Source organism: Lissotriton helveticus, chromosome 6 (genome assembly GCF_964261635.1).
Source record: "Lissotriton helveticus chromosome 6, aLisHel1.1, whole genome shotgun sequence".
Taxonomy (NCBI): Eukaryota; Metazoa; Chordata; class Amphibia; order Caudata; family Salamandridae; genus Lissotriton; species Lissotriton helveticus.
The window spans coordinates 399870784-399892062 of NC_136067.1; positions in this window are offsets into that span (position 1 = coordinate 399870784).

Consider the following 21279-nt stretch of genomic DNA (forward strand, 5'->3'; position numbering starts at 1 on the left):
CCCCCTCTTCACTGTGTTGATTTATGCTGGTCTTTGTCTTGGAGTTTTCACTCACTCAGATCTTATTTGTACTGGATGTTGCAGCATGAGATTCCTTTGTTGTTGGTTTACCTGCTCCATTCTGACTAAGATAAACTTTGTTTTTCCTGTGACATATTCCAATGTTTGGAGCTGTTAAGGACTTCATCAGTTGGGGACTTTGGACAACTCCTGCATCATCAGCAAGTCTTGGGAGAGGTGTCAGGCAATACATTCCTATTTATGTAAGAACTGGTAGGTGGGAATGGGGGGGTTGGGGTTGCCAGGACTTTCAAGCATACATAATAACACATCTCCAGTATTCCATTGGTTGTTGTTAGTAATATTCCTCCTTGGTGGTGAGCGGTGACCAAGTGTGGAATGTAGGGCATTACAAAGATATTACTGCTACTGACTAATGTGAGGGTGGGTACTCTCAGGTGATATTAAGTCATGAGGATGAGAGGCAAATATAATGCACCATCAGTTTTTCAACACTTATTAAAGGAGGGTGGATTGGTGGCCAGCATTGTGCTTAGCCAGATATGAAGTAAGCTCAAGTCATGCAGAGAGGAGACTAAAAGAGTGGACAATGATGGTGGACAATTCAACAATATCTTTGTATTGATCCTGGTTAGGGGCTCAGTGGCTCCTCTGACAGGAGGTAGGTGGAGCATCCTGGTGTTACAGTGAAAAGTGAAAGTAATGTTACAAATAATAATAATAATCATAAATATAATAATGACAATAATAATAATGATGACAAAATATATAAAATATATGAGTAGAACAAATAAAGTGTTTATTTTTACCAAAAAACAAACTCAAACACACCACCATTATCAGAACCACCCAGTCTCTATGTCTCTAAAAACCCACAAAAATAAACTATATTAAACTAATCCACTCTTCCCAAACTGTTCCCAGCCACACCACTCGCAATAGGCCTGCTGCTCTCTCTACAGACTATTCCCCTCCACAAGTTCAAATCTCTGCCTACGGTCCATCTCCCTCCCATTTAAGTCTAGTACTCCTTTGGGTATTTTCCAGAAGAGGGCCTCTGTAGTTGATTACAGAGTGGTGGTCTATACAGTTGTCTGTGGTATTTGCATGACGGAGTCCGGCCCTTTATTTTAGCCGGCTGAACACTGGAAGATGAAGACGCTGTGACACCGCCACCTTTAACTCCTCTTTCAGTATCAGCAGCAAGCATTAGTCCACTGCAATCACCTTCAAAGCCTCAAAGCCAGGACTTGAGGAACAGTAGGATCATGTTCTGAGGAAAGAAAAAAGAACATAACCTGCAGAACTCATTGCAAGCACAATTGTATAGTCAATCAGGCACACTTAGGTGCTTGTTCTCTAGGGTCAATGGAATTATTTTGTGATTCTGTCTCTCTGCAACTTACATGTTGTTCATATATTTTTTCCACTACTTTACAATAATTTATCCACCACAAGCATCAGCATCATTTTTTGAGCTCAAATTGAAGATCAGGAAAAGTGGAAAATGTCAATACATGATTTCATGGAAGGGCACTTTCTACCACCTTTCTTCTCATGTAAGGATAATGCAAAGCTACATATACAGTTGCATTCTTCCAAATATTAACTATTCTCACAGTTCATTGAGTTTGAATCTCTCAATTAACCCTAGTGTGTCTATGTCAGCTGGTTTTGGCCCACATCAAGAGCCCAACAGGCTCTCGCCTGAATCAGTATTCAGTCAGTGTGGGGTACCTTGTTTCTAAGTTGTCCATTGGGTCATGATCACTGTTACGAAACTTAATGTACCCCAATACAGGCCTAGGTAATTATATGGCCTTTTACCTACATCTGTCCTACCATTGTTCTACATAATGGGTCTAGCACTGACCTTTTACCTAGTTAGGTGCTACATGACTGTCTCCGAAAACTAGCCTCATGTATTATGCATGAGGATTCTCAGTATTACAGCTGGATTACCATCTTCTGCATAATAAGTCTGTATAAGGGTCACCTCTATCGTCATCCTTGATGGACATGCCCACAGTACACTTCTAGTTACCATTCGGGTATATAAGCACTACATCTTCATTGGGCAAACCAGAGGAGAAGGGCTTCCATGATGACACACTTACTCGAGACGCTGAGATCCCTGCACCCAGACACTCAGGCACGAAGTGGTCTGACATCCCTTGTGTGGTGTCCAGCTCGAAACCGGGCAGGGTCCCTTGCTCTCCAACATCAGGTAACGGGTTGGTTTTATCCTAAGGGGATTCTTGGCTACACACCTACATAAATGCTAGGTACATCTAGTTAGGATTTGCATCGTAGTAGTACGCATTTTTACTGTTATATATGCACATGCATATATTCGTTGTTTTAGGACCATGGTAGAATTCCACCTTTTCTTTACTCAATTGATGCTCATAACAGTATACATCTGTTTATGCCTAATGGTTGTTGCAGCACACATATTTCTTACTAGAATGACGCTGGTTCAAAAAAATATTTATTGAAATTATCCCCACCATTTATTCTGTATATCTCTTTGAGACTGAGGGCCAGATGTAGGTAAATATCATTTACAGATTCTAAAATACCAAATTTTACCGATTCGGTATTTTAGAATCGGTAAATGATATGTAGCTAATGATTCGATAAATTTTACTGAATCGGTAAAATTCTGTAAATACTGATTCGGTATTTACCGATTCGGTATTCCCCATTCATTCTTATGGGCCTGGAGGCCCATGGAAATGAATGAGAATTACCTATTCGGTAAATACTGAATCAGTAATAGGGGGTAGACTTACAAGGGTGGCAGGGTGTCACATTGACACCCTGTTGCACCCCTGAGTAGTGAATGGGTGCACATGTGGCACACATACATGTCCTAAGGGCATGTATGTCTGCCACATGGCACTGTTAAAAAAGAAAAAAATTACTTTTTTAACGGTTTTAGTTATTTACCACCAACTTGTAGTTGGGGGTAAATAACGAATCCTTAAATGTGAAAAACACTCACTTGAGTGCTTCCTACATTAAGGATTCGGTCATTTACCGAATCGGTATGTTAAGAATTCGGTAATTTACTGATTCCTTAAGTTACCTATTGGGTAAAATGCCGAATCCTACAATCATGCAACCTACATTCCAAATGCCAAATACCGGTCAGTAGCGGCCGAAATTCGGTAATTTTGGCCGTTACCGACCGGTATTGGGCAACCTACATCTGGCCCTAAGTGAGCACGAGTAACTGAGCGAAAAGTACCGTACTGTTTCCATGATCCCTGAGAGGTCAGGGTTGTCATGTTCCATAGTTGCCAGAAACTATTCGCTCCTTGGTAAGAGGGTCTCCTAGTGGTACTGTGCGCTAGTTAGTCTACAGACTAACATATCTTTCGGGGGTGTCTGGATTCAGTCTGGACACCAATCACTTAGTTTATGTTGTCTAAATGCGCAGATCCTATATAGAGTTGTAGGAACTACACAACAGCTCTTGGTGCTGTCCTACAGTTATACTTGCATCAAGGATCAAGCACCACCAGTGCAGCCATATGTCATCACTGCTCAGACTACGGCTGAAGGTGTTAGTCTTAGGCCTCCCTTAGGTTCATGGAATGCATGCATAGTTAGGCATGTATACGTAATTTAGTCCTGACAAAGGCACCATACCCGTTTAGGCTCTTGGTGTGGGCAAAAACATTTTGGCATTGACACACTAGGGTTAATTGAGAGATTATAACTCAATAGAAACCCTAAAACCCTTTTTATCCATACCCCCGGTACCATACTAATCTAGAATGTGTTTGGGTATACCGCCAGGTATTTTTATCTCTCACTCTCTTTATCTGGTTCCCTGATTATCCAGTAACAACTCTTTTGGTTGAGTCTGCCCTGAAGGTACCATCCCATCACATTCTGGATAGGCACAAATGAAGAAACATGTCCTCTGAGATCATTACCAGTATAACAAATATTATTCCTGGGTTATGGAGCAAGTGAGTGTTAGATACGTTTGACATTTTAGTCTGGGGTTTGCGCTAGGTTTTGTATAGTTCATTGGTAGGTTTGTGGTCAACAGAATGAACAAGATAGACTATTGTAAGGGAAATTATCCCAGGGAGAAACTTAAGAAGAAATTGATGGAGAATTAGTGGCACATGTCAGGAATGGGCTTGGATGAGTTGGGAAGTGGTGTGTATGGGTGTGCATTGTGCAGTGAGCAAAGGTAACATGAATATATTTCATCTTCCCTTAATTTAAAAGGCCGAGAGACAGAGACATAGTAAGGTGGATAACATAAAAAGGATTGGAAACCAAACTTAGAAATTGATAGGTTTGCGTAAGTATTGAATGTATGTAGGGATGGAATAATATTGGGGAGCCAGGTGTCGTTGGTCGTATTAAACACCTTCTCCTACTATAGGTGTTTGCTCTTCTTTTCGGAAAGGAAAAAGGAAGGAAAGAAATACAATAAGAAAGCAAATAAAAACCTGCAGTTGTCTTTGAAATAAGATCTTGACATAGTGCTCGTCCCAGCAGCCACTGTGCCTCCTAGTTCCTCTGGCTCTAGAAAACAAGGCACCTATTTAGTAATATCACTACCAATTGAATAGGCTACACAAGAAAAAGAAAACTGAGCAAATCTGAATTTATTACCAAAGAATCAATCTGAATATATACTACTACATTCTAAAAAATAAGTACACAAAAATGTAATGCTATAAATGTTTTAATAATGGGGAAAAGGCTACGAACATATGCAGAAAACAATCTTTGAAATAAGGAGAAGGGAGTGGAGAGAAAAAACAAAAACGGGGTATGGCAGAGTGTTAGAAATGGGGTTTCTGGTTGTCAGATTATGCACCCCGTACATGTACAAAACCACCACTCTAGTCGGGTTAAGCTAGATACACACTAAAAGATAACCTTTGCTCACCCGCTGGTAGCTTGACACAGAGGAGTCAGGCTTATCTTTAGTGGCAACACACACACAGTAACACAATGAAAACAAGACATAAAGAGTCCACACCGTCCTCGAAATATTGGCAATAATTGCATGAGTTAAACAAGGCAAAACGCCTCCAATCCAATGAGGGGAACCGGAGATTTTGAATTTTCATGATTAAATCAAAATCTAGTGCATAGAGTCAAATAGCACTTAGGAGTTACTTGAAATCACCCTGGAACAGAGTTAGTCCAAATTTCAGGCTGACTGCGATGGAGGGCAGGCCGGTTGCAGGACATATGCAGGTCCTGCTGAAAAAGTACCTTGGATGTTGCAAGCGTCAACGACGAAGGCTCAATGCATTGATTCGGATCTGTGCAGGTTATGAAGGTGTCATTGACTAACCCACTTCATGATGCAGGCACCATGTTGCCATCGAGCCACAATGTCCATCATCGTTGAGCCACGCAGTTCATCAAAGAGATGTTGTCGATTGGCTCCTAGATTGGCATTGAAGGGCAATGTGATAGCTCTGATGAGTGTAAAGTCGTCACTGTGCCGGTTTGATGGTTCTGGATAGCAGACATACCCTTTCAAGGGCCCAGTACTAGATTAGCAATAATTAGCAGTTCAAGACACAGCGATGGTAGTATCCAGGTGCTGTTGCTGAGTTAAAGGAAGTCTTTGTTGGCCCTGGGACTTCAGAACAGGTGGCAGCCAGCAAGCCCTTGGAGTCAATCCAGGTTCAAGGTAAATGATCCAGTCCTTTTGCTCAGCAGGGCAGAGATCAGCAGCCAGCAGGGCAGCCGGGCAGTACTGCAAGGCATAAAATCAGTTCTTGCATTACAGCAGTGGCAACCCTTGTAGCACAACAGAGGCCTTCACAGGTCTAGTAGTGTACTGTCTTGGTAGGGCAGAAGCCCAGTACTTATACCCAGTTGTGCCTTAAAGTGGGGGGTGTGACTTTAAAGCAGGCCCTTTAAATTGCACAGCCCCCCCTTTCTTCCCAGCCCCGGCTTAACGCTATCAGTATGGAGTAATCAGCCCTTTGTGTGGGAAACAGGACACTACCTATTAAGGTGTGCCAGCTTTCCCTCTCACTTCCCGCCCAGGAAGCGCTATCAGAATGTAAAAGAATGCAGATGAGTTCTGCCACACCCACCCTTTCTGTTTTGTGGCTTTCTAGAGGGAATGTACAACGTGTGGCTGTCATCCACCCCAGACTTGCCTTGGAGACAGGCTCCAAGGCACACAGCAGTAAGAGGAGAGAAATGTCCACTTTGTAAGTGGCCTTTCGAAAATATGTATCATTACCATCCTAAAGATATGAATCATGATGCAGCTTCTCCTTTCTATTCAGGAATTATAGCTTAAAACTATGTTAAGGAATTCCCCTGACTATGCTATGAGAGGAGTAGGCCTCACAGTAGTGAAAAACAAATTTTGGTGTTTGTCATTACCAGGATATGCAAAAAGTAACAGTATATATATTCTAGCTCTTACTTACAAAGCACCCTGTCATCCTTAGGGCTACCTCAACCTTAACTTAGGGGTGACACCAATGTCACCATGTTTAAAGGAGAAGCACATGACCTTTAGCACTGGTCAGAAGTGGTAAGGTGCTCAGAGTCCTAAGGTCAAAAAAGAGATACAGCAAAAAGAAGAGACAAGCAGGGGAAATGTTTGGGGGAAGACCACCATAAGAATGACAGGCCTAACAGAGAGGTTGATGGTACCACAGTAAGCAAAAAGGTGGGGGAGGAACAAAGACGACAAAATGAGACATAAACAAAGAAAAAAGTCAACGCAGGGTGGTTTGCAGGCTGTATGGAAAGTAAATAAGAAGATAAAGGGGAAGTTCAGAAAATTTTAGGGTAAAGCAATGGAAGGAAAATATCGTTTGACAGAAGGCAATGTTGACATTATTAAAGGTGAGGTTGTTAAAATCTAAGAAGAGAATCAAAATACCTATACATGACTTACCGGAACCAAAAGAAATACCTTTTAGGCATGGTGGTGGCAGATATTTCCTCCTTCTTGAGGCCTTATCTTCTTAGGTGTTCAGAAAGAGGAAAGATGCCACTGATTATCAATATTGTTGTATACAAATATATTAAAGTGCATGTAATGATTGATTTGAAAACAACTGAACTGCTTTAGGCTTGAGTAAATCAATCTCAAATTTCCCTCACATGATAAATAAAAAATCTGTCATTCATTTATTTATTTTTGTTTCCACTGACCACCTTACACTATTTTAAAAACATGCAAAAAAAAACAACTCAATTAAAGTTTGTGCACAGCAATCTATCAATAAATTCATCAGAAACATTAAAATCCAACTACAATAAAGTGCTAAAAATATGCCTTTTCATCAAAGGCACACAACCTAATGAAAAGGGCATGTTTACATTTTTCAGATACAGTAAAGTGTGTGTGCAGTGAAAAGGGTGAGCATTACCATCAGAAGCAACATCCTAAATGATAGAAAAACATATGCATCACTATCAATTAAAAAAGCATAGGAACATTTGGGAATTCCCTTCTTTTCAGTTGTAAACAATCTGCCAACCCACCTATAGAGTAAAGGTACAGTGCATAAAAAGTTTGCAAAATTGTGCAGTTTATGCATAAAATAGCAGTATGTTCCATTATGGGAAACAACTAAGGGTGGGAGGAGTTGGAAGAGTTGCACTACACAGAGTTCTGCAGTGTTTCATCAAAACTCCATGAAATTCTGCAGAGTTCCACTCCACCCTAGTCACCACTCATCAAGCAGTGTGAATGTTTCCTTAAAGGTGTCCTGGGGTGAGAGAGCAACTTAGGCCACCAAGGAGAGATCACTGAAGGGAGAAGGAGGATTGGAGATGGGGGTGAAGATGGCTATGGAGGATGGAGGGGAGGGTTTGAGGGTGGTAGATGCCCCGCTTGAGAAGAAAGATAGGCCATGTTATGTGGAGAGCTGGGCTGCGGGGCAGGCATTCACTGCAATGTCTGGTCTTCACCTCTTTTGTCCTCCCTAAACCCCTATTCTTTTCCGATGAGCCATTCTCGCTAGTGCCCTCATGACATGAGTCATGACCTTGGAGAGCAGCAGAACTGCCAACCTTGAAGAATACACATTCATCATAACCCTAACATTCAACCACCCTTGACATTACCCGCCCAGATGGACACTCCTGCCCCATTCCACATACCCCTTGGGGCATCTGTGTCTCACCCAGTCTTGGATCCACATCACATACATTCTCCCTGTGGGCCCTGACTGTCCGCGTGCAGGGGCTGCTCTGTCTGCATGTTGGAAGGGGGGGCTCCTGATGCTCACGAGCACCTGGGGCCAGCCATCGCTGACGGACAGCTGAAGGGCTTCACCGCTGCATGCATCCCGATGCTCCTCCCTTTTCTCTGGTGGAATAGCCAGCAAGGAAAATTGGGGTTGGTAGTCTCCCCTGAAATCTCTGCTGCAGCCGAGCATGTCAGGATTTGATGTTCATTTCCAGCCGGATCCCACAAATGAAGCTTCTCCACCCACCCCAACCCACTTTGCACCTGCTGGCTGATGCCAAGCCCACCGCCCAATTCCTTTGCCTGTCCATCCCCAACTTCAACCCTCTGATTCACCCACTCACCAGGCTTCCGAAAACGTTTAGTGGCCACTGGTAGTACACAGCATTCAGCTCCTTATCCTTGCGCTGTGGGATAACTCAGCTTCCCTTTGTTTAATCTCATAAAACAACAGTGCTTCGTGGGATATGTGGCAAGCCCTGGAGATGCCAGCCTCTGATGTCACCTAAAGATAAATGTGATGAGTGTCATTGGCTTAATACTGGACAAAGGCTGCTTTGTCACTCACTGCAACTCCCAAAGGGTGCTGTATTAGGATTAAAAGTAGGGGTGGGTGGCGGGGTAAATACAAATTCCTCCTTTTTTTTGCCAAACTCTGTGTTCCAAGTGGAGCACGGAGTTAGAGAAACTGCAACCTCCACTGGCAGAGCAGAGTTCACCTCCCATGCTCAGTAACAACCAGGATCATGGAGCCTACCTACTTAACCAGAATCCTGGAGTGGAGGGCAACTCTCTCATGCAGGGCCACGCAACCCATAAATATGACACTATGGAGGTGACCACATACATATCATCTGGTTTAATACATAACGCCATTGCTGGTTTAACACATCTGACCCCTTAGTGGTTAAAAAGGGAGAGAAGTCACCTCCGCCAGGTGGTTACACATTTTGTGCAAAACAAAATAAAAAGGGTTAGATTGCCCAGACCACTGATGCTACAATCACAGTGGTCGTATCTACCATCAAATATATGTATATGTATAGGAAAATCCCTGGTCGGTAGGATACCTAGCTGGAATTTAAGCACAATGTTCGCTTTAATTCAGGGTATAGCATGTGTAGATATTTTGGACATGAGAGGCCAAAGATGTTACTGAAATAATTGCTTGGAAGGGCTCCCGGCTTCAACTCCCAGCATTTCTTATCTGCTTGAATTCATGATGCCGTTCTTTAATCAAATATGCAGTAACCTGTCTAATACTACCAGGAGCTTAACACAGAGACAACAACTGTAGCACATTTGGAAAAAAATGTATATGTGATGACAATGCATGGCCACTGTAGCAGCAGCTAGCAGTAACTTTTTCCAGGGTTTCTACGTAAACTGCAGCCTTTGGGTGTCTTATCAATCTAACCTAGAGGACAATGATTTCTGATATAGGGGTAAAATTAAGCTCCCCATACAGTGCCGCTAGAGGGGTCCCTGGTCCAAGCCCCAGCAAAGTTTGGAGAAAATTATTCTCAGCTAATTGGAGTGGGCGGACATTCCCAAGCCCCCATGGTTCTGCACCATACAGTGCAACACCCACTGCCCTTGGCTTATCTATATGAATAAAAATGTAAATGATTGATTGTTCAAAATCGCAAATGTCTGAAAGTTCTTCACCGATTGCTTTGAAATTTTTATACAATGTTGGATTAGAATAGGGGGTTGTTGTTATTTACACAACGTTGGATTCCAATACGTGCGTGTCGAATACACGCATGTTTTTAATCAAAAGCCTGAATAGACACATAAAAATGTTGATGTTGCTTCGTTCAAAATCTTAAATCTCCGGAAGTTCTTCACCGATTGATATCAAATTTTGACACAACGTTGGATTTGATTAAGCGTGTGTTTATATATACACAATGTGGGATTAGAATACACGCGTGTTTGTAATCGAAAGGCCGAACAGACCATATCGATAAACTACAAGGGATGCATAGAGACAATAGTCTACATATATTAGGATGGACAGTTGGTGTCAGGATGGCTGACCAGGAAGTGGGTGGAGGGAGAGGGAAGGAGTTGGTTCACTTTGCAACATTAAGAAAGAACGCATAGAGACAATAGTCTACATATATTAGGATGGACAGTTGGTGTCAGGATGACAGACTGGGAAGTGGGTGGAGGGAGGGGGGAGGAGTTGGTTCACTTTGCAACATTAGCGCATGTTTATATATACACAACGTTGGATTTAAATACGCGCATGTTCTATACGCGCGTGTTTTCAATCGAAATACCAAACAGACTCTATCGATTTAGTTGCTGCGCAACTACTACAAGGGACGCATAGAGATAATAGTCTACATATATGTGGATTGACAGTTAGTGTCAGGATGGCAGACTGGGAAGTGGGTAGAGGGAGGGGGAAGGAGTTTGTTCACTTTGTAACATTAAGAAAGGACGCATAGAGACAATAGTCTACATATATTAGGATGAACAGTTGGTGTCAGGATGGCAGACCGGGAGGTGGGTGGAGGGAGCAGGGATAAGTTGGTTCACTGTGCAACATTAGCGCATGTTTATATATACATGGGGCGCTAGGTGACGCACATCCATGATAGCTGCACACCTGTGAGGCTCCGGACCCCCAGTGAAGAAATCCGCAATACATCCAAATAAATGCCTTTCCTCTCTTCTTGAAGATGCTAGTTTTTACTGCCTAATACCTCCCGGTACTTCTGTGTGAAAATTCACAACCTCTGCGCTGCTGCCCTTGAATCTCCGGTCCTTAACATTGCCTTGGCCTGAGAGCGGCAAAAAACACCAATAAGGAACCTCTAAACTGACCTATATTGTTTCAAAGTGACTCAATCTACAAATTTTATTGGATGCAGCACATATGAAAAAGTTTCGAACAGACATATTGTTTTTCATTTTATTTATTTTTCTTTTCTTTTACGATTTGTTTTCATGTAAATTTCAAAGAATAAACACATTTGTAAAGTTTTTAGAAATACATTATAAGAATATATAACTAGACAAATTCATTAAATACAAGAATTAAGGCAAAAAACTCGACATAGCCCCCAGATGTAAGTAAATAGTGCAAGAAATCACATCAACATTCATTCCTAAGCTATCTCACCATCACATCCACTCGTGCATCCTCACTCACAAACTCTATAGAAACAATTAAAATGACAAGGGAAGGCAATACAACTGAGATACTCCGAATACTGACAAATGTTTACATCCGCAATTTTGTATCTTGATGTTCCATAGATTAAATATTGCTTTGATCTTGATTTCTTTTACTGTTCTCCAGTATGGGTCTCAGGTGTCAAGGGCCTATGTACGTTTCAGTGAACATAAGTACTTTATATCACCTTCTTCAGGGCCAACATAAACAAAGACATATATATATATACATATATAAAAACATCCAAACAAACTCTATCTGCTACATGATTATTTATAGTGTGCTGCTAGGTGACCTAGTGCATTTGAGAGAAAGTGTGTCTATTTTTAATTGCAACGTGCAAAAGGATAGTTTTAGTCAGCATGCCAGAAAAATGCCAATAGAAATAAAAGAGAAAGCAAATCTAGATTAGCACCTAGTGTGAAGGAATTATAACTATATAATGTGACACAATCCTTCACCATCAATGGTGGAATGGAGTATTTCTGTGAAAAACATACATAAAGATGTAAAAACGACGTCTATAAGATAAAGATGACGCTGTCTCTTTTCTTGCGGAGCACAACTATGAAAAAGGAAATAATTGGAAATCAAGAATATTGCAGAAAGCAGTAGTTATCTGTGATGGTTGGGGGGCTAAGAGGGGGGAAGAGGAAGGGGAGAAAAAGAATGGCTTCCAACTAATACAATAGGAGAGATCTGGATGTCCCCACTTAATAGATATGTTCTACGTGGGATGCCAAAGAGTGCCAAGCCCGATTAGAGCTGCTCAACGTAACGGCAAAAAGGCCTGAAAGAGGGCAATAGAGCAGAGTCATGAGATATCTGGTAATATGACTATTAGACCCCTGCGAGACTCAGCTAAACGAAAGATGCATCTCACCTTATGTGTGGTCGTGCATGACTTCGCTTATCGCAATTTTCTCAACATTATTTATTTTGACGTCCAACCTTCTATATTAGCAGAGTGTGCCTATAAAAAGAAAACACTGTTTTAAGACCTAGATCTTAAAAGGGTAGCAATAGCGTCTATTATGTTTTAGCGACTGAATCTAGTACGTTTGTTTAGGAAAGAAACCCGTTGGTAATATGGTCGGTAGCGATGGGCGGGCATAATATATATCAAGGTCCCGGTCCGCAGTGGTGATTAAGCTCAATTACTAAGGGTGGACCAACATGATTTTTGCGAAAGTGCTCGCCATGTGGTAGTTATCCTGCAAGCCTACCCACGTCCTTGCGTATGCACGGGAAGCTATGGCACTCTTACCTGTTGCAGATCTTGCCATTCTCCTCCTCATACAACGCCAGGCGCTCCGAGTCCGCGTGGCAGCTACTACATGTGTGGGAGCCATTCCTTATATATATGCGGAGGGTACACACATTGCGCACGTTTCTTTGATTCACGGGCTCCCGCCTCCCAAAAAGTTATGGAGATAGGCAACGGACTAAGGCTACTGATGTTACCATAGGCCCACAGCTTCCTACAGGCTATTATAGTTCAAACAGAACCTATCCAAGATGGCACTCGAAGATGGGACTACGACAGTACTACTACCAGGAGCTTCCCACAGGTAAGCTATGGCACTCTTACCTGTTGCAGATCTTGGCATTCACCAACTAGAAAAAGAGAAAAGCAATCTTGATGGTAAGTATTTATGGATTTCAGCCAGAAACCAACGGACTAAGGCTACTGATGTTACCATAACCCTGGTGTGGTTTGACTTATGGAAATAGACAAAGGCTATTATAGTTCAAACAGAACCTATCCAAGATGGCACTCGAAGATGGGACTACGACAGTACTACTACCAGGAGCTTCCCACAGGTAAGCTATGGCACTCTTACCTGTTGCAGATCTTGGCATTCTCCTCCTCATACAATGCCAGGCGCTCTGAGTCCACATGGCAGCTACCACATGTGTAGGAGCCATTCCTTATATATATGCGGAGGGTACACACATTGCGCACGTTTCTTTGATTCACGGGCTCCAGCCTCCCAAAAAGTTATGGAGATAGGCAACGGACTAAGGCTACTGATGTTACCATAGGCCTTCTGTGGTTTGACTTATTGAAATAGACAAAGGCTATTCTAGTTCAAACAAAACATATCCAAGATGGCGCTCAAAAATGGGGCTCCGACAGTGCTTCGTTATACCCAGTATATTAACAACGTTACCGTTCACCATCTAGAAAAAGAGAAATGTAATCTTGATGGTAAGTATTTATGGATTTCAGCCAGAAACCAACGGACTAAGGCTACTGCTGTTACCATAGCCCTGGTGTGGTTTGACTTATGGAAATAGACAAAGACTATTATAGTTCAAACAGAACCTTTCCAAGATGGCACTCGAAGACGGGACTCCGACAGTACTTCGTTATACCCGGTATGGAAACAAAGTTACGGTTCACCAACTAGAAAAAGGGTGCTGCAATCTTGATAGTAAGTATTTATAGATTTCAGCCATGAACCTCAAATACACTCCACGGCTAACATAGAAAAACTATGAATATTATGGCAGAGGCTAATGGGTATGTTAATTTGTCACTATCCAAATGATCTCCTCATTAAGCCCGTGCCGGACAATATCTAAGGAAAAAATCAAATATGACTCAAGCTGCTTTCTAAGCTTGGCAGTGTCTTTGCCCGGGATTGTGCGTATGCGCTCCAAACTGAGCCATCGCATGATTCTCTCTGTTGGTTGGTGTTTCTGATAGTGTGCTACCATTGGTGCATTCATTTTGCCTGTTCTAATGGCAGATTTGTGTTCCGAGAACCTTACTCAAAATTCTCTTGCTGTCTCACCTACATAGCCTATGTTACAAGGACATAGTATAAGATAGATGATATTTGCACTCTTGCAGTTTGTCATTTCTCTGAGGTGACCTGATTTTTTGCCATAGGTCCAGGTTTGACTAGTGATGGCTTGATCACATGCGTGACAGGTGCCACATCTGTGATTTTCTTTTGGAAGTGGGTATCCATCTATAGTGGTTTGCCTAGAGCTGATGTTGCTGCTCATTCTGCTATGGACCAGTTTGTCCCTCAAATTAGGATACCTTCTAAATGCAACCAGCGGTTTTTCCAACATGATTGCTTCTTCATTGGTGTTGAGAATCTTCCAGTTTTTACAAATGACTTGTCTGATCTTATCATTTAAACTGGAATGATTCAGGACACATACCAGTTTTTGGCTTTCCTGTTTGGAAGTGGTATTGATAAGGGTATCTCTATTATAGTATTTTGCTCTTTTAAGAGACTGAATGACCAATCTTTTGGGATAGCCTCATAGTAGCAGTCAGTCTTTTAGTTGTAATGCATGGAACATAAAATCCTTCATGTTTGTACAATTTCTCCTTATCCTAAGGAATTCGCCAAATGGGATTGAGTCTTTCTGGCAGGGAGGGTGGTAACTGCTATGTTCAAGTATGGTGTTTTTCGCTGTTGGTTTCCTGTAAAGGCTTACCGTTAGCTCACCATCTGTACAATGTGTCCATATATCCTAGAACTCCACTTGATGTGGAGAACAATTGCAGGTAAATTTGAGATTGTCATCTGCTAAGTTCAACCATGCCATAAATTCCTTGAGTTCCTATTCTGAGCCTGTCCAAATAAAAAAAATATCATCAATAAACCTATGCCAGCTTGTGATGTTTTAAAAAAACGGGGCTATTTTGTTGAACGCATGTGTTATTTCAAATTGCCCATATAGATATTAGGAATGCTAGGGGCACATGAGGCCCCCATGCTTACTCCTTTGATTTGGTGGTAAAGGTCTTGCTGAAATTCAAAGAAGTTATTTTGTAAAACTATCTCTAGGCATTCCAGAAGGAAATTATCTGGTCTCTCCCCCGGTGTCCTAGCCAGGAGCGCTGCCACCGCTTCCATGGCTAGGTCATGGGGGATGTTATTATAGAGAGATTCTATATCTAACGTTACCAGAAATTGTGTAGTATCATTAAAGGCAGTATGTTCTAAAATGGAGATCGCATGTCCTGTGTCCTTTATATATGACTCATATGTAGTTGTAAGAGGGCATAGGTAAGTATCTAAATATTTAGACAGGGGTTCTGTACAGGAATTAATAGATGCCACTATAGGTCTTAGAGGTGGGTCTTCCACATTTCTGTGTGTCTTAGGTACTACATAAAGTGCCGGGTCACCGGATTAGATTTAATGGAGGACATGCTTCTCCTCTTTCCTTTTGGGTGCACGACATAGCACTGCTGGACGAGGGAGGGGGTTCATGCCCACCGGGCTCCCCCCCTTATGGGAGCCCCCCAATGCATGTTAATATTTTTCCTTTTTTTCTACTGCTACTTAACAGCTTTACGCCTGTTTTTATCGGCACGTTTGGGGGGCTGTTGTGGGAGGGCTTGTTTTTCAATGCTGATGATTGTTCTTCATTGTTCCTGCATAGATGCTTCTTGCGTGTGGGAGGGTTGGGAGGGGGTGGTTCTGGGTGGGTGGTAGGTGAGGGGGTTGTTTTTTACTTGTTCACTGCACCGTCATGCATATTGTAAGGTATCCTATTATGCTGTTCAACACATAGGTGCGCCCGCACTGCTTTATAATCGCTTACGTGACATTCCCTTACTTCTCGCTTTCCTATGGCGACACACCCTAAGGCCCTAGGCATAAAATTGCTTACGTAGAATGTCAGGGGTCTCTGTGACCCCCGTTAACGGAAACAGATTCTGGCATATCTAGATCGGCATCAGGTGCACATTGCACTACTTCAGGAGAACCATATAGACCCTCGTTCACCCCCACGTTTTGGCGCCAGATGGGCTTCGGTCTGAGCTTTCTCCTCCTACTCCACCTATTCTAGGGGTACCATCATTCTGCTAAAAAAAAAAAAATACACCTTTTATCTTGGTAGGCATTTACTGTGATGACTCTGACCGCAGTAGCGTAGTGTGGGGTACTCTTTGCACACAGTCGGTTGCCATAGCGTGTAGCTACGGCCATAACTATGACAATATTTCTCTACTCTCTGGGGCCGTATATTAGGTATGGGAACCACACATGTGATATGGGGTGGGGATTTTAATATTGCATTGCACCCAGCAGCGGACCGCTCCAACCCTCTGCCTCACCATTACACCAGGGCGCGTGATATGCTGTTGGGATCCTGGAAGAGCACTGGCTAGTGGATGCCTGGAGGTATACACATCCCGACAGGAGGGAGGGCACATATTACACCTCTGGTCACGCTATGTGGTCTCGGCTAGACTACTGGCTTTGCTCCCGGGGTGCGGCACCTTGGATCCAATCTGTAATTCATCTTGCCCGTACATTCTCTGACCATGCCCCTGTGTGCCTTGAGATGGTCCCCCAAATATAGTAGCCACCCCCCGCTTTTGGCGTCTTTGCCCGGAGGCCCTTTTGGATAAAGTCTTCCAAACCAAATTTGGGGAAGAAATTAAAGATTTTTTTGACAGAAACACGGGCTCTGTAGGCCTCCTATCCACGCTTTGGGAGGCTTTTAAATTTACCGTCCGGGGCATAGGCATATCCAAAAGCAGTGGTGTCCTCCGTGACATTCGACGCAACTTGCAACGCCTTGAGATCGAGATACGCCAGTTAGAGACTGACATGTGGAGGACGTCATCTGGCAAAGGCAGAGCACTGCTTCGAGAAAAAATGACTGACTATGTCACCACTGCTGACAGGAAAGTGAAAATCCGGGGCAAATACTTCACAGCTCGTCGTTACGGGGAGGGGGAGAGATCGGGTTGGGCACTAGCTACAGACATTAAACAGCCTCGCTTCTCCAGCTTTGTGTTGGAGGTGGTGGACGAGGATGGTGCACAACATAGGGATAGTCAAGACATATTGCACACTTTCACCTCATTCTGCAAGAATTTATATAAAACGCACCGCACTTCCCCACCAGACTTCACACCCTTATTCGGTGACATTGCTCTGGGATGGTTGGGGGACACACAATGTGAGTTTCTGGCCGCGCCTTTCGAGGACGATGAGTTCTCGGAGGCTATTATGCAGATGCAGTCGGGGAAGGCCCATGGTTCTGACAACCTACCAGTGGATTTTTTATAAATTATACATTGAACAGCTACTCCCTGTGTTGAAAGAAGTCTTCCTTGAAGCCCAAATCCTTCCACCTTCAATGAGGTAAGCCCTAATCACCTCCTTGTTAAAATCAGGTAAACCTCCTGACCAATGCGAGTCCTACAGACCGTTGTCTGTGCTTAATACCGATACCAAGATCCTTGCTAAGCTCTTAGCGAACCGACTGTGTTTTCTGCTAGACAAACTGGGCCTGCCCGACCAGTCGGGTTTCACACCAGGCAGGGCGATGTCACATAATCTCCGCACCCTTTTCTCCATCCTACAGACAGTTGATCCCAAGCTGGCACTGGCGGCAGTCTTCTTGGACGCCTCCAAGGCTTTTGATTCCGTTGAATGGGATTATTTGTTTGTTGTACTTCAATGTTTGGGTTTACCCGTCAGTTTCCTCTCCTCGATTCGCTTGCTGTACACATCACCCACAGCGAGAGTACTGATAAATGGGCAAACTTTGCCGTCCTTTTCACTATCCCGCGGCAGCCGCCAGGGTTGTCCCCTCTCCCCCCTTCTATTTACCCTCATTATGGAGCCTCTGGTAGCAAGTATTAGACAGCACTATCAGCATGTCGGCCTTTGTTGCCTGTTACGCCCTATCCTCATATCCCTATATGCGAATGACGTCACTCTCTATATAAAAGACCCCGTCAAAATTTGAATCCAATAATGCGTGAATTTGTAAGATTTGGTGGCCTCTCAGGCATTAACATAAATTGGTCCAAATCGCAAATATTCCCCTTGACGAGAGCTGCTGTCCCCTTTGAGATGGATTATCCAATAGTGTGGTGCGAGGACGAGGTCAAATGTCTTGGGATTAAGATCACAACGAATCGCGAGGAACTCATGCGCCTCAATTATGGATGCACCATGGAACACATTGTTAGTTGCATTACCTGCTGGATAGCGTTACCCCTTACTATGGCGGGTCACATTTCCCTTATTAAAATGGTCATATTACCAAAATTCCTTTACCTATTCCTTAATATCCCCTATAACCCCGGGCGCCACTTCTTCTGTTCCCTTCGGTCGGAACTGACTTGACTGGTGTGGGGGGGCAAACAACCCGTCTCCAATGGGACATGCTTGCACGACCGTACGAGCAGGGAGGCTTGGACATCCCAAACTTTGAGTTGTATTATATCAGTGCTCAGGCGCACTTTGCTCACTATTGGTTCCATCCCCCCCGTTATACCCCTCATGTGGCCGCTGAGCATTGGTTATCGGACCCTATCCCATTGGATGGTGTCATATTATCTAGAGCAGTACCTCATGAGAAGGAGCCAACCTCAATTGATTGTACAAACGCAGCCTGGGCTCGCATTCTAGTGCATACGTCCGCACCCTACCTTTATTCTGCTCTCCTTCCTCTGACCTACCACCCCGATGTGGTGTTGCTGCAAGAATGTATTTTTAGAAACATGGTCCGGACGCGGAACATTCACACCTGGGGTGACCTCTTTGATAAAGGTAAATTTCGCTCTCTCCGGTAGTAATGTCATGAACCTACTCCCTCTACTATGGACACATTTCTGTATTCCCGTCTGAGACATGGGGTGCGCGCATGCCACGCTATGTTCCCCTTTGATCCCCCCATCCTGCCGCCTCTACATCGTGTGCTTCAGGCGAATAACGCTAGTCATCTGGTGTCCGTCCTTTACCAGTCCCTTTATGTCGATCATGCTTATTTACCTTGTATCTCCCGTGCTAAGTGGGGATTGGAGTTGGGTCAAGAGCTCACAGATGATCAATGGACATTTTGCTGTAAACAGATGGAGGGGGTCTCCTCGAACAGCAGGTTAGGCATTATCCATTACCGTTATCTTCAACGCTATGATTACACCCCGTTGCGGTTATACAGGTACGTGCTACGTGACTCTGACAGATGTACTAGGTGCCAGGCGGTACAGGCAGATTTTCTTCACCTTGCTTGGACTTGCTCTGGGGTGTACGACTACTGGCAGCTGGTTTTTGATGCTCTAGATTCCATGTCTACTGTACCCCTTCCTAGATCTCCACTCACTGCTCTTCTGGGCTATACTGCGCCTATCCCTACCACATACAGAGAGTTTGTTTCTTTTGGCCTGGTTCTGGTGAAACGGCGTGTGGCCTGCAGGTGGGTCCATGGCCATGCACCCAAATTTAAGGAATGGTTGGGTGATATGATCCTCTGGCAAGACCAACTTAGCACATACGCTGAATTATTACCTCGCTCTTCACGACCCCGAGATATGTGGGGCCCGCTGCAGTCATACTTGCTGGAACATCCTCTCTCTGTTAATTCCTAAGCCCGTGTTCTGGCGGGTGTTCCAGATATAACCTCGCCACTCTTGGGATCCCTGGGGTGGGACACACAGCACTGTAAGGCTACATATACCACCATACACTAAGCAATGTGCCCTGCTTCCTCTGTTGGCACCACACGCCCAATATGTGTCATGCTGCTCTATTGATGTCTCTGCATTTCGTGTGTCGTAAATCTTCAAATGTATTAATCCTTGCATGATTCTAAGGTAATTTGCTGTACCTTATAATTCCATCTCTTGAACTCTGCTGATGGTTGTTTAATAAAAAAAATTTAATTTTTTTTTATATATACACAACGTGACAATAGTCACAAAAACATGTTGTGTGCCCACAAGCATTGTGAAATTAAACATATTAGAAACGTGCGCTTTTCTTTCTCATCCATTTAACCAGACTGAGCCACAGCAACGCGTGGCAGGGTACAGCTAGTATATTTATAAAATATCACTGATACATCTGGCACCAGCCTTATGCCTAAACATTATAGTTGCTCCGGACAATTTTCTCAAAACTAGTGAAGCCTTCTGTATTTGACTGTCCCATCGCAAATTCTCAGAGAATTGAATTCCAAATAGTCCAACGGCTTAACAGTATCCAGGGATATACCTTCAACTGAAGGTTTTCACTTAATACAGGATGAGGGCCTCAATACAATAAACTTTGTTTTCCTACCATTAATGGTTAATGACTTCTTGTTGCAGTACTCCACAAAGAATGTAGGAGCCTGTGGGCGGCATTTTCTGCTCAAACCATCAATACCACGTCATCCACGTATAATAATATTGTAACCCACTTCCCGGCTACAGCTGGAATACCTATGGGGTCTTCCATCAAATAGTCAACTGCATCATTTAACAAAGGCTAAATACCAAGGGAGTCTACACGCACCCTTGTAGGGCACCTTTTTCGACTGGGAAGAGTACAGTACACTCTCCGCTTGGCACATACCATACTTTGGCCATTTTACAGTATGTAGGACCTGTATGGCCATTACTAATGAGGAGTCTACACTCAGAGGTCACATTCTCTCTGTTGACATATCTAAAGTAGGCCTGGGCAGTGAACCTCGCTCCGTTTGTCGAGTTTTCAGATATTTCTGCACTCCATGCTCCGCGGAGCTCGCGGAGTACAGAAAACTCCACTCTGCATAGTGCAGATCAGATTTTCTCTGCTCTCACTAGCCAACAGTAAGTTGGTGAACGCATACTGGCGCTCGGTAGAATTTCTACTCGAGTGGCAGGAAAATAAGCGTGAATGGCAGTTCTCACTGCTCTCTGCCACTTGTGGAACTCTGCTGAGTTTTTATGTCACTTCGTGGAGTTCCGGGTAGCAAAACTCTGCGAACTCTGCCCAGGCCTGATAAAAAGCTGTTTTTAAGTCCAAAATAATTAGATAACTTATAGATCATATATACCCGAATAGCATGTTCAATGGTCCCAATGCAATGCCTAAATCCTGCT